The sequence below is a fragment of the Leopardus geoffroyi genome, chromosome B4 (genome assembly GCF_018350155.1).
Source record: "Leopardus geoffroyi isolate Oge1 chromosome B4, O.geoffroyi_Oge1_pat1.0, whole genome shotgun sequence".
Classification (NCBI taxonomy): Eukaryota; Metazoa; Chordata; class Mammalia; order Carnivora; family Felidae; genus Leopardus; species Leopardus geoffroyi.
Genome location: NC_059341.1, coordinates 64904668 through 64918365, shown reverse-complemented (window position 1 = coordinate 64918365; position 13698 = coordinate 64904668). Strand labels below are relative to the sequence as shown.

Below are 13698 nucleotides of genomic sequence, written 5' to 3'. Positions count from 1 at the left end.
TTTCCTCGGCCATTTTTTGTCATTTCAACACCAAGCACTACAATATGCAGAAATAACATACACATGGTGGTACTGATTAAAATTGACAACAATTAAAGAATACTGCTTTCAGGAAAACTCAGGTCTCCCTCTATGTCCATGCATATTACTGAACCATCAGGAGACAGCTAACTCTTTTCCTAGGTAAGAGATGTTGACACGGGCCCCCACCCCATACTAACTAATGCATCTTTCCATTCCCATCTTTCCATTAAAAAAACATTTTTTTTTAATTTATGGCCTAGTATTGGATATAAAAGAAGAGGGCTTTGAGATGACTGATAATGTAGTTTGGCCTCTCTCTTAGGGGAGTGGGGTGCAGGTATCAGAAAGGTGAGGGAAAGAAAGGGATTCTGAGTAGTTTGGATTAACATTTGATCTTTAATCTTTATGAAAGAAATAAGAGCTTAGCTTATTAAATAAAAGGCTTTGGTAGATGATAGATTTTTTTTACAGTTATGAAAATAAATAGAAATTAACCTGCCTTGATTAATGCAAGCAATTACCAAGTACTATTACCACAAGTGGATTAATTTCACTATGTGACATCTCCTGGTGATTCTTCACTTGGACCAGAAGAAGCCAGGGGCTATTTGACAAAGGTTTCTTGTATCTAAGAAGGTACAGTTTTTGGCATTCACGTCTACTACAGATTTATACCCTTATATATATTCTTTCTTTTTTTTTTTTTTATTTATTTTTTTGGGGGGGGGGACAGAGAGAGACAGAGCATGAACGGGGGAGGGGCAGAGAGAGAGGGAGACACAGAATCGGAAACAGGCTCCAGGCTCTGAGCCATCAGCCCAGAGCCCAATGCGGGGCTCGAACTCACGGACCGCGAGATCGTGACCTGGCTGAAGTCGGACGCTTAACCGACTGCACCACCCAGGCGCCCCTATATTCTTTCTAGCTTAGCAAAAATGTTTTTGTGAGAGGGAAACAAGAATATTAGATTTTCCTAGCAAAAGAGCCATTGGTCTATTGTGATATGCTAATAGTCAACCTGGAAAGAATCATTTATGACTCAAGCTTCTATATATGCAATTCAACTACTGTGGATTCAGTGATGGTCACAATTTACTGATATTTGCAATAATACAAGATTCAAGAACTAATTGTATTAGACGAAAATTATATGTAAGACCTCAGAATAGGGAAGATGTTCTTTTTAGGGGGAAGAGGAGACTTTCTTTAAGACACAAAAATACATAGGGACACCTGCGTGGCTCAGTCGGTTGAGCGTCTGACTTCAGCTCAGGTCATGATCTTACAGTTCATGGGTTCAAGCCCTGCATCGGGCTCTGTGCTGACAGCTCAGAGCCTGGAGCCTGCTTCGGATACTGTGTCTCCCTCTCTCTCTGCCCTAACCCACTTGTATTCTGTCTCTGTCTCTCTCAAAAATAAATAAACATTAAAAAAATTTTTTTTTTTTTAATTTTTTTTTTTTCAACGTTTATTTATTTTTGGGACAGAGAGAGACAGAGCATGAACGGGGGAGGGGCAGAGAGAGAGGGAGACACAGAATCAGAAACAGGCTCCAGGCTCTGAGCCATCAGCCCAGAGCCCGACGCGGGGCTCGAACTCACGGACCGCGAGATTGTGACCTGGCTGAAGTCGGACGCTTAACCGACTGCGCCACCCAGGCGCCCCTAAAAAAATTTTTTTTAAGACACAAAAATACATAAAGAAAAAAATTGATAAATTTACATACATTAATTAAAGTTAGGAATTTTATCAAAGGACATCACAAAAAGAATGAAAAGAAAAAACAAGCCACTGTGTAGGAAAAGATAATTGCAGGAGCCTGGGTGGTTCAGTCAGTTAAGCATCAGACTTTAGCTCGGGTCATGATCTCGCAGTTTGGGTCATGATCTTACAGTTTGTTAGTTCGAGCCTCATGTCAGGTTCTGTTCTGACAGCTTTGTGCTGACAGCTCAGAGCCTGGAGCCTGCTTTGGATTCTGTGTCTCCCTTGCTCTCTGCCCCTCCCCCACTCACGCTCTGTCTCTGTCTCTCAAAAATGAATAAACATTAAAAAAAAAAAAGATATTTGCAACATATAAATGATAAAGAACTAGAATCCTGAATATATATAAAGAATTCCTATATCCCAGTATAAAAGACAGATAACCTAATATTTTAAAGGGCTAAAACCTTAGATAGGCATTTCATAAAATAGGAAATTCAAATACACATTTGAAAAGTTGTTCAATCTCAGTAATTAGGGAAATGCAAATTAAAATTACAATGGGCTATCATTCTATACCCAGCAGATTGGCAAAACTTTAAAATTTGACAATATCCAATAATGTGAGAATTCTCATACACTGCTGGGAGGTATATAAAATGGTACCATCACTTTGGAAAACATGATGAGGTTGAAGATAGGCATATACTATGCCACAGAAATTACACTTGTAGAAATTCACAAACTTGTATATGAGATTATATGTGCAAACTATTCATAGCAGCACTCTTCATTATAGCCCAAAGAATTAAAGTAACCCCAAAATCCACCAACCAAAGAGTAGATAAATAGGACAATGGAGTACTATATAGTAAGTAAATAAAACAACCACTGTTGCATGCAATGACCAGAAGAATATCACAAAAAATGTTAAACAAAATGATATGGTATGAAAGAACATATACAATACGATTCCATTCGTGTAAAGTTCAAAACCAGACAAAAACTAAACCACAAGTGGTAAAACTATTTAAAAAAAAAGACAATTATTATGACAAAATTATGGATTACCTGGAGTGGGGAGAGCTGCAATGGAGGAGGGGCACAAAGGCAGATTCTGGGGTGCTCATAATATTCTATTCCCTTTGCTTAGGTCGTGGCTACACAAAGAGTGGCTTTATGTTATGTGTTTAAACTGTGCTTCCTATTTGTGTGCTTTTTCTGTACAGAAGGGCATATTTCACAGTTTAAGAAACTTTTTAAAAAGGTTATACAGACAGGTTAAGACTAGATGTTCTGGAAACTGGATGGGAGGAAACAAAGGACAAACAAAAAATATCATCAGTAGAGAACAACTGCCATGAAGAAATATAAGGCAGGAAAAGGGCAATGGGTTGAGTGGAGAGAACTATTTATAGCCTACAAAATCAGTATCTCCACAGCTACATATGGAGTGCTGCTGTGGACACAAAAAGGCAATGCAAATTGAATGCACAATGAAATTTCAAATTGTGCCGCATGCAAGATTTCATAAAATCCATAAAAGATGGTTCCAGTGATACCCAAAGTCCCTGATAGATAAGTATCTGGAAGTGTTAGCCAGTTAACCACTGAAGAAAATAAAATTTAAAACACAGTCTATATTTTGGACGCTTCATAAGAAAATTTTAATGATAACATACTTTTTAAAGCCTTGGAAAAGTTAACGAAGTCTTCAAATTTAATGGGAGATCCGAAGATCTGAGATGTGAAGTTAAGGCTGTGTGTCATAAAGAACAATAAGCCATTTTTTAATTTGAAGAATTCGTTATTTTTATCAACATTTCCATATGTTTGTATATTTCAAGGAAGAATTCCAATCAGTCCTTTTTCTTTCCCTGCTTATTTACACTATGCAGTGTTGGTCCCAATTTTTAAGTGAACTGATTTTATTTTTTCTGTAGGTAGCTGTTCTCAGGTAACAAAGGTCCTGAAAATGCATTAAATTTTAAGCCCTCACACTCACACCTTTCTGTTTAATATATTAGAATATTAAAATTCCACATGGTTCAGCCCATGATTTTTGAGCTACAAAAAGGCAGTTTCATAGGATTTGTCCTAACATGCGACCTCTGCAGTCTAAGCTGTGTCCTGTTTATGACACAGTCCTGCCTAACAGTGCTTGAAGAGCTGGACATGATGTAGAAAAGGTATGTTTTTCATAATAACTTTTCCTCTCTATTTAAAAGGAACCCACTATCTTCTGTTCAGCAAACTCAAAACACTGATGAGGATGATATTATTTTTAAACTAGACTATGATTGAACCCATACACTGAACAAATATTTGTTGATCACATACCATGCACTAGCGCCTAGAGAGACAAAAACAAGACAAGGATCACGGACTCATGAAGCTTACCAACAACAGGAGGGAGAAAAAGGTAAGAAAACCAACATGTTCAGGACATGTGTATGGCAAGTATTATTGAAGTCTGTCCAAAGCAGGAGGTATCTAAATCAGATTTCTCACTGGGCATTACAAATACAGGATTTTGTTCTGAGATACCATTTCATACATTTTTAGCTTACAACCAAAAACACAACAAATTGGCCGAAAGCAGATATCTGGACAAAATAAGTCAGAAATGTTAATTCCTAATACGATATGAATGAGATAATAATAACTTGAATAATTCCATCTTCTTAATTTTAAGTTGGACACTTACAAAACAGCAGTGTAAGATCAAAACACTGTCTTGTTTGAATCATAAATTTTCACTTTAAAACGGCAGATGGAGTGCCTTATGTTCACAGATGGAAAGCCAAGGGCTCAGAAAAGGTAACCACTCAGCCAAAGGCAAAGAAGCAAAACAGAGAACCATGGTTCTGAACTTTTATCCCTTCCAAAGGTAAGAGAGACTTTGAATTTCAAAGACTTTTACAGAAATAGAAGGTAACTAATACAAATTTCTCTAATGTGTTTTCCTTTTAAGGAAACATATACATTCTAAGAAAGATTTCAGTGACACTGAAAAATTTTGAGTTTCCAGTTAGTGAATTTAAGTCACTACATTTCCTCTGCTGTATAACATATTGATGATGTGGTTGCAAACATCTTTTTTCTCAGTTCTGCTCTCTCCAATGCCAAAACTATACACACTCAAGCATGTAACCCTGTAAGAATGAGGAAATATATGGAAATTGTATTCATTCAAAGAAACTAATACCCAAGATTTTGCTTCTTATTTGTAGACCTAGTTCTTATAAACATTGAATCCAATAGATAGTCTGCCTAAAAAATAAAGATCCTCTTAAACTATGGCACTTCTTTCAATGGAAGCAGTGACATATGGTTTGATAAGGCAATGGATATGCACACCAAAAACCACCTGACAGGAAAGGAATTTTAAATGGTTAAACAACATGAGGGTTGTTCACCCTTATTAATAATTTAAAAATTCAAAATACTATGTATGGCATACCATGTTTTACCTATCCAATAAGTAGAGGCTTGGGGAAAGAAGGCATAGATTTCTGTTTCTTTTCTTTTTTAATGTTTTATTATTTATTTCTGAGGGGGTGGGGGGCAGAGAGAGAGGGAGACAGAGGATCTGAAGGAGGCTTTGCGCTGACAGCAGAGAGCCCAAAGCGGGGCTCAAACTCGCAAACTGTGAAATTATGACCTGAGCCAAACTGTAAGATCATGACCTGAGCAGAAGTCAGATGCTCAACCAACTGAGCCATCCAGGTGCCCCTAGATTTCTGTTTCTTATGTGTAACAGGTCAATAACACTTATGACTGCAATTCCAGCATTTTTCATAATTTACGTTTCTGATCACATGTTTGCTCCTGTTAATACATCCTCAGAGTCATAACAGACTTCTTCACAAGGTCATGCCTAGGAAGATATCCCATAAGAAGTGAAAGTACCCTGAAATGCTTCTTGGAAAACTGAGGGCCTTTTGACTTGATTTACCAGACATTTCTTGGTGAAATTATGCATCTTACCACTGGAAGAATATTTTCTCTACCCTCAAATTAAATGTTCAAACTTTATATGATCATTCTTGGAGCAGCTTTGTACTCAGCCATTTAGTCAAAATTGAGTGCTTATGAATGAGATCAAAAATTTTCATAAAAAAGTAACAGCATCCTATCACAGCTGACAGACTTCCCATTTGCATCTCCCCATCTTCCCTTTTCCCTTGAGTCTATTCTTTTTCACTAAGCTATTCAGTCTAAACAGACTACAAACAAGGATACATAGCAAAAGTAGTGGCAACAATAGAGGAATAATGGTCTATACATCACAATATGGAAGGAAAAAAAGAGACTATGCCACTGTCTCTGGAGTCTTAGGTTAAAGGATGTGGGAGAGAGTGAGCAATGTCTCCTACAAAGGGCTGCAGGAGAATACACGTAAGGCCAAGAAAAGGAGATGGAAAGAATATTCCAGGAAGAGATTAAGGTACAAAAAAGTTTGCTTACCATGGAGAAGGGTAGGTAGAATAAGGGGGGTGTGCAGAGTAAGAGAATGGGTAAGCAGAAAGAGACTTGGCTGAAGGAGGGGGCACAGGGCTTTAAGAAGGTAAGTATAAGAGAAAAGAGGAATAAAGGATATTCAAATCAATTTTATTACAGTCTTACATGTAGTCTTTCTTTTATTAGGCCACAGAGAGGCATATAAATCTGTTATATTCTTGACTCTCAGTCATTTAAAAAAATACTATATCTTTATAAATTTCTCTGCCGTGTTAAAGGAAAAAAAAAAAATAACTCCATCTTTGCCATAACAGGAAGAAAGCCAGTGAACCAAGTAACTCATTGTAAGTATAATTATAAACACTTAGCATTGTTTTCAACGTGAAAAAAAGAAAAGCTTTCATTTAACAGTTTTTCATCATCTCGAGAAAGAATTCATCCACCATTTATTTTCAGGGAAACATGATGCTGCTTGGAAGAAGCCCAGAGGATCCTGCTGTTAAATCAAGACCCATGCAGGAAAAAAAATTACCCACTCCACAATAACATGGCATGTAACACAAAGGCAGTGGTGCTTCTCCAGCAGGGAAGGGCCCCTTCAACACAGGGACTCCCACCGGCTGACTTAATTACAGTGCAGCAAGGCAATCCGCTACAAAGAGTGCAACCCAAAGGAGGACTGCTAAGATCTGTCCCAAGTACTGGGACAGATGGTTCTGCTGCTTTTCATCTGGTAGGATATCTTCTAGAAAAATCTGAAAAATGGATATATGCCAGCTAGTTTTCCACTACCAATATTTTTTTAAAGCCTACCATATGCTACTATAAAAATAATCCTTAACTTGAGAATCAATCATCAAGTATTTACTGAGCCATGACTCTGTGTAAAGGGAGAGGAAAAGGTCTAAAGCAGCTTACCATCTAGTTTAGGGACAGGGATTAAACTCTGATTTAATTTAAGAGGTTTTGATTTTTTTTTTCATCATGCTGCACACAAAAAGAAAAAAAGAAGAGCCCATAAAAGCACTGCCTTAAAATCTGTAAAACGACAACAAACACAAATTCACAGAAACAGCATGAATCTACATTAGAAAACTTAGCCTCAAACACAGATGGTGCAATAATATCTAATCCAGCAGGCAAAGGTAACACTGTTGTTAAAAGCAGTCACTTTACAGCAACTACAGGGCATATGGCAGATTAGCTCCCTCAATTATGTAGTTGTCATATAGTTTCTAAATAAGAGCACTGAGCACATTCTCCAGTACAAAGTTTTCAAGAAAACAGAAATTGTGGGGCACCTGGATAGCTCAGTCACTTAAGCATCAGACTTCAGCTCAGATCATGATCTTGCGGTTCATGGGTTTGAGCCTGGCGTTGGGGGCCATGTTGACAGCTCAGAGCCCGGAGCTTGCTTCGGATTCAGTGTCTCCCTCTCTCTGCCCCTCGCCTGCTCACTGTCTAATGATAGAACTGCCTCTCTGTGTGTGTCTCTCTCTCAAAAGTAAATAAACATTAAAAAATAAAAAATAAAAAAAGAAAACAAATTGCACTACACACTTACTAAGGAAAGACCAAGCTATTACTGCTATGCTGTTATATAAAATGAATACACATGCAGCTTTTCTGAATGCAGAAAATTCTACCTTCCTGGTCCCTTTAAAGTCTATGAATTAATAAAAATCACAAAATCCTTCATTCTTTTTGTTTTTTAAAGCAGGCTCTATGCCCAGCCTGGAGTCCAACATGGGGCTTGAATTCACAACCATGAGATGGAGACCTGAGCTGAGATCAAGAGTCAAATGCTTAACTGACCAAGCCACCAGGTGTCCCATAAAATCCTACATTCTTATGTGTGAACATACAATAATACCATCTAAGAAATGTAGTTAACTTATAATTTCCATAGCATGTATCTATACATATATAAATATGTACATATATTCATATTTAATACTCATAACAATTTTATGAACTAAAAAAGCACAGGTCAATGAGTTTGAATAAAACGTATGTAAAGCACTTAGAGAACTCCTTGACACACAAGCAGCACTATGGAAGCCCAAGCTATCATTCCTACCATTACAGTATTATTGTTGTTGATATTAGTATTATTATTATTATTAATTATTATTACTTAAGAATGCAAGTTTTGAAGTCATACTGCCTGAGTCAAATTTTGGTTCTGTCATGAGACAAGTTAATCTATCTGCGTCTCAATTTTTCTCATTCATATAATGCAAGTAATAATAAAAACATATACTTCACAAGCTATTGAGAGTGAAATAAGAAGTATAAAGTATTTAGCACAAGACTCCGTGCACGGTAGATGGCAAACACAATTTAGTGATTTTTACAGCTTAAATGTTTGGCCTTGGTCTCCTAGCCAGGAAATAGGGAATCTGAATTAAAACCCGAGTCTCCTGATAAAGTTTAGAGCACTTTCTACAGCCACACTGCTAGAAAACATCAAAAGAGGCCATTTAATTGAATAGATACAAGTACTATTATGATACAGTAACAAAAAGTAGCATTGGTTGCATTGTGTACTGGGTAACACTGAGCACCAAAGGCTTTCTAGTTTGTACGATAATCCAGTCAGATACCCTGGTAGGACATACACCACCAAACACACTAGCTTCTTCTCTCTCTGCTAGGACATTTTCCTTCTTGAAAAGTATAGAGAAAGTATACAAGCAATGAATCACTACAATAAATATTTGATAGTATTAGTTCAGGTCGCAAAAGCAAAATAACTTGTCAGTAAAGTGACCAACTTTAAAATACTGAGTATTCAGGGGCACCTGGGTGGCTCAGTCGGTTGAGCATCCGATTTCAGCTCAGGTCACCATCTCACGGTTCGTGAGTTCGAGCCCCACGTCAGGCTCTGGGCTGATGGCTCAGAGCCTGGAGCCTGCTTCCGATTCTGTGTCTCCCTCTCTCTCCGCCCCTCCCCCATTCATGCTCTGTCTCTCTCTGTCTCAAAAATAAATAAACATTAAAAAAAAATTTTAAATACTGAGTATTCAATGAAAACCAGAGTCTTCATAAACCAAAACAGTGCTTGCTCTAGGACCGTGTATCAATGGCCACTTTTGGACCCATAAGCAAAGCTGATAATAATGCTCCTAAATAAAGAACTGGGGTAGGTTTAGCAAAGAACTACCTCCTTCATTTCTTAAGAATGTTCAACCCAGGGGCGCCTGGGTGGCGCAGTCGGTTAAGCGTCCGACTTCAGCCAGGTCACGATCTCCCGGTCCGGGAGTTCGAGCCCCGTGTCAGGCTCTGGGCTGATGGCTCAGAGCCTGGAGCCTGTTTCCGATTCTGTGTCTCCCTCTCTCTCTGCCCCTCCCCCGTTCATGCTCTGTCTCTCTCTGTCCCAAAAATAAATAAACGTTGAAAAAAAAAAAAAAAAAAAGAATGTTCAACCCAGGCACAGAGTGGTCCAAGTCAGTATGGCTGGACTTCCTTCTAGAGAGATGATGGTTCACAGCAAGACTATGAGCCTGAGGGTCTGGAGGAGGAGGAAAGGGGGATCTGGAGAAAGGGAAGCAAGGGGTGACTAGTTACTCCCTTTTCTCTATTCGGTTTTCCTCCATTCTCAAAATTCACTCAAAAATTCGTCTATTCATCAAAATGTCAAGTTCAGTGCTTGGTGATATAAAGTTGAATACAATACAAAGAATCTAGTATAGAAAACAGATACAAAAATCAAGAGTCACCGAACAAGGGAACATTATAGTTCCCTGGGGTTTTACAGGACAATACAGAACGACCTCAGCTAACTAGCTAACCAGAACATATACTTTCAGCAAGGATTATGCCAGGTGCTCCTGTATATACTATCTCATTCAAAAATCAGTATCAGTCCTATTTACGGCTCCTGTTCAGTAGATAAAGAAATGGAGGCTTCAAGACGTAAGAGGTAGAGCTCAGAATGAAATGGAGGCCCTCTTAATCCAAGTCCTGGGCTCTCTGTAAGGCACTATGATGCTTCTCTACCTCCCCTACTTTCTCATTCTTGATTTTCCTTTCTCCTTTGTTTTTTTTCTCTAGAAAGGCAAGAGAGTGTCAGCATCTAAATCAGAAGTCAAACTCAAATGTCAATAGGGAACTGACAGACGATGTAAATGAGGAAAATAGTAAGAGGATATGGACGACATGGAATGGGGAGGGCTGTGGCAAACTGGAGTTTCATGCCCTTTCTGAAGGGCAGGGGGGCCTGGGGTTTTGTGAAATCTTCCAATTTTTTGAGAGAGTTCTGCAATCCAGTCTTTTTCTATGACTCTCATGTTTTTTGTTTTTTTTTTTTAATTTTTTTTTTCAACGTTTATTTATTTTTGGGACAGAGAGAGACAGAGTATGAACGGGGGAGGGGCAGAGAGAGAGGGAGACACAGAATCGGAAACAGGCTTCAGGCTCTGAGCCATCAGCCCAGAGCCCGACGCGGGGCTCGAACTCACGGACCGCGAGATCGTGACCTGGCTGAAGTCGGACGCTTAACCGACTGCGCCACCCAGGCGCCCCATGACTCTCATGTTTTAAAAAAGAAGCTCCCTAAATCAAATGCTTCCTAATCATTGGGCTGCATTGTGCCTATCAGATAACGGTTTGCAATCTCTGCTCTAGATGACAGGTGGCCGATCTGACTGGCATTGCTCTCCGGCACTGTGGTATTTCACCCGTAGAGTTTAGAGTTTAACAACCAAGCAATCATTGCAAAGCAAGCCAGTGGACGGTGCAACTGTTGCTACCAGGATTTTATCCTAACTCTGCAGTATTAATGGGGCAGGCACATTCAGTGACAGAACTGCAGTTATGAGAACAACTTCGACATCATCTGTTCCAAAATCCATCAAATGCCTGACTCACTTCCTGGACCCCCCTTAGCAAGTAGCTTTTTGGCTTCTGGTTAAACATCTCCATTAGCCAACAGGGAAGTCTCTCTCTTCAGAAGGCCTGCTAGTTTTCACTCTACTCTTAGTCTCCCCATATGGAAGGTCCTTCTTCATATTAAGGTGAACTCTGTATTGTAACTGCCACCCGTTTGTTCCTGGATCATTATACCTAGAGCACAAATATCCCAGGAGTAGATGGATTCACATTTATCGTCACAGCCTAGACAGTGTTTCATGAGGCTAGTACACTTGCCTCCTTGCCCTTCAAGACTATGGAACAATCTACAATGCAAGTGAGTCAACAAAGATCCACAGCAGAGGGAAAGAGAAGTGTTCTTTCTACGAGTCATGTTTGTTTGTTTGTTTGTTTGTTTGCTATAATTCCAATTTAAGGATATATTTATGCCCTTGTCTCCATGTTCCTAATCCAGAATTTACACATTGTGTCCTATAAATAATTTTTTTAAATCTTTAGTTTAAAAGATACATCCATTTTGTTAACTAGATGGGGTTGGCTTCACAGAATATTAAGAGTGTATATGGTTAGTTTAATTTCATAGGAAGAAAATGATTTAACATTTTAGCTTTTAAATGAAAACTAAGAAATATGGCTATACACCCAATGTGTGTCATGAAATGGAGCCAACTTAAGTCCAGTAAATTACATCATAGAGCATAATAACTATAGGATGATGCTTGTTTATCTACCAAAGTCATGAATCCTTTCCAAATGTTAAATGCTTTTGGCACACACATTTTTAAATTCTTTTTTAAACAGAGCATCAAAATTGAAGTCCACAAGAATTTGAAAATTCAAAAATATGGAGTGGTTCATCTCCTAAATTTAATTGTGAAATTTCCTACTCCTTCATTTTCATATCTCCTTACCATATGATTTCTTTATATTCTTAACTCCTTATTAAAAACAAAACCAAAAGCCGGGCGCCATCCTAATTTCTTGTTCTTTTGCTCTCACATCCAATTAATTAGCAAGTCTTTCAACATCCTGAATCAGATCATCCCGCCCTCTCCCTGGGTAAATTCTCCCCAGTCCAGGCCACCGCCATCTAATATGGGAACTGGTGCCACAGCCTCCTAACTTAGCTCATTCTGTCCACAGTCTGCAAGGAAGAGCCAGAGTGATCTTTTTAAAACATTTATCAGATCACATCACTCCAGTGGCTGGCTGTTATGCTTAAAATAAAATTCAGGTTTCTTGCCAGGGCTCAAGGGCCTGGTTGCCCTCCACCTCCCCATTCGCCCACCTCCCCATTCGCGCCTTTCTAACATCCCCTTCCCCAATTTCCCTCCCTCCCAGCTTTCAGAGGCTCTAGGTGGAGGGCGGTAATGGCATCCTGAGGGGAGAAGCAGTGTTTGAAATACGTGAGAATGTTTTCTGTTTGCATTTCTTTTCTTTGTATTTACTTAAGTGGAGATACAATTGACAAACAACAATGTATTAGTTTGGGGGGGGGTACAACATAATGAGTTGATATATGTACATATTGCAAATGATTACTACAATGAGTTTAGTTAACATCCATCATATGGTTACAATGTTTTTTCTTGTGATGAGAAGAACTTTTAAGATCTACCCTCTTACCGACTTTCAAATATGCCATATAGGACTGTTAACTATAGCCACCGTGTGGTCTAGTGAGTGTGTTTTTGTAATCACAGTGACTTGGGAGGGGGCACTACTGGCATTTAGTAGGCAGGCCAGAGATGTTAAACATCACGCAACAAAAGCACGGTTCTACACGACAAAGGATCACTGTACCCAAATGCCAGGAGTATCGCTGCCCTCTTCACAAACACTAAGCTCATTCCCACATCAAGGTCTTTACGTTTGCAGGTACTCAGCCCAACACACTGTGAAATCTCTTCCCAGCTTGCTCTTTCTCACACGTGGGACGGGATGTCATCTCCTTTGAAGATGGACCAGCCCTCATTTCTAAAGTAGACTACCAGCATTCCTGCCAGTCTTTTTATTTTTTCTTTTACCCTGCTTTATTTACTTTTTAGCACATAGCACTATGCAAAATTTACTTATTTATTTACTTACTCTCTTATTGCTTTTTCCCCCTCTGGCGTGTCAACCCCCTGAGAGAATTTGTACCCCCGGCACCTAACAATGCCTGGAACATAGCAAGTATTCAATAATTTTCTGTGAAATGAATAAATGTCTACAATAACTTTTCTTATTTAGAATCAGGAATGAACAAAACTTCATTTTGACGTACAGTGGCACTGACCCATCATTCCACGGCACAGAGAGGTAACAGTAAATTTTTAATGCTCCAAGTCACCAATTACCTCTTTCACAGAATGTAAAAGGGGGGTTTTTTATGGGCACCATATTTCTCTAAACCTCACAGTAAATGTGCTACTTCTGACTAACATGGTCAGTAGAGCAGGGGAGAAGTACTTCCAAGGGCAAAAGTAAATATGTGGGTGGTAGTCCCTTTACTTTGATGGGAACAACTCCCAAATCTACCAGAAGAGAGAATGAGAATCACCTTTTGTTAAAAGTGCTCACAAAATATATTTTCAGGACTCAAAAGAGTTGAAAAATAATGTAACGTTACAAAATTATTTTTTAAACACAGTT

The 13698-nt window shown here is 38.8% G+C and overlaps 1 protein-coding gene across 7 annotated transcripts in view; it reads right to left on the bottom strand.

Moving 5' to 3' along the window:
* Nucleotides 1-13698, bottom strand: part of BICD1 (BICD cargo adaptor 1) — a 256333-nt gene that overhangs the window by 220843 nt on the left and 21792 nt on the right. The window lies entirely within an intron of this gene.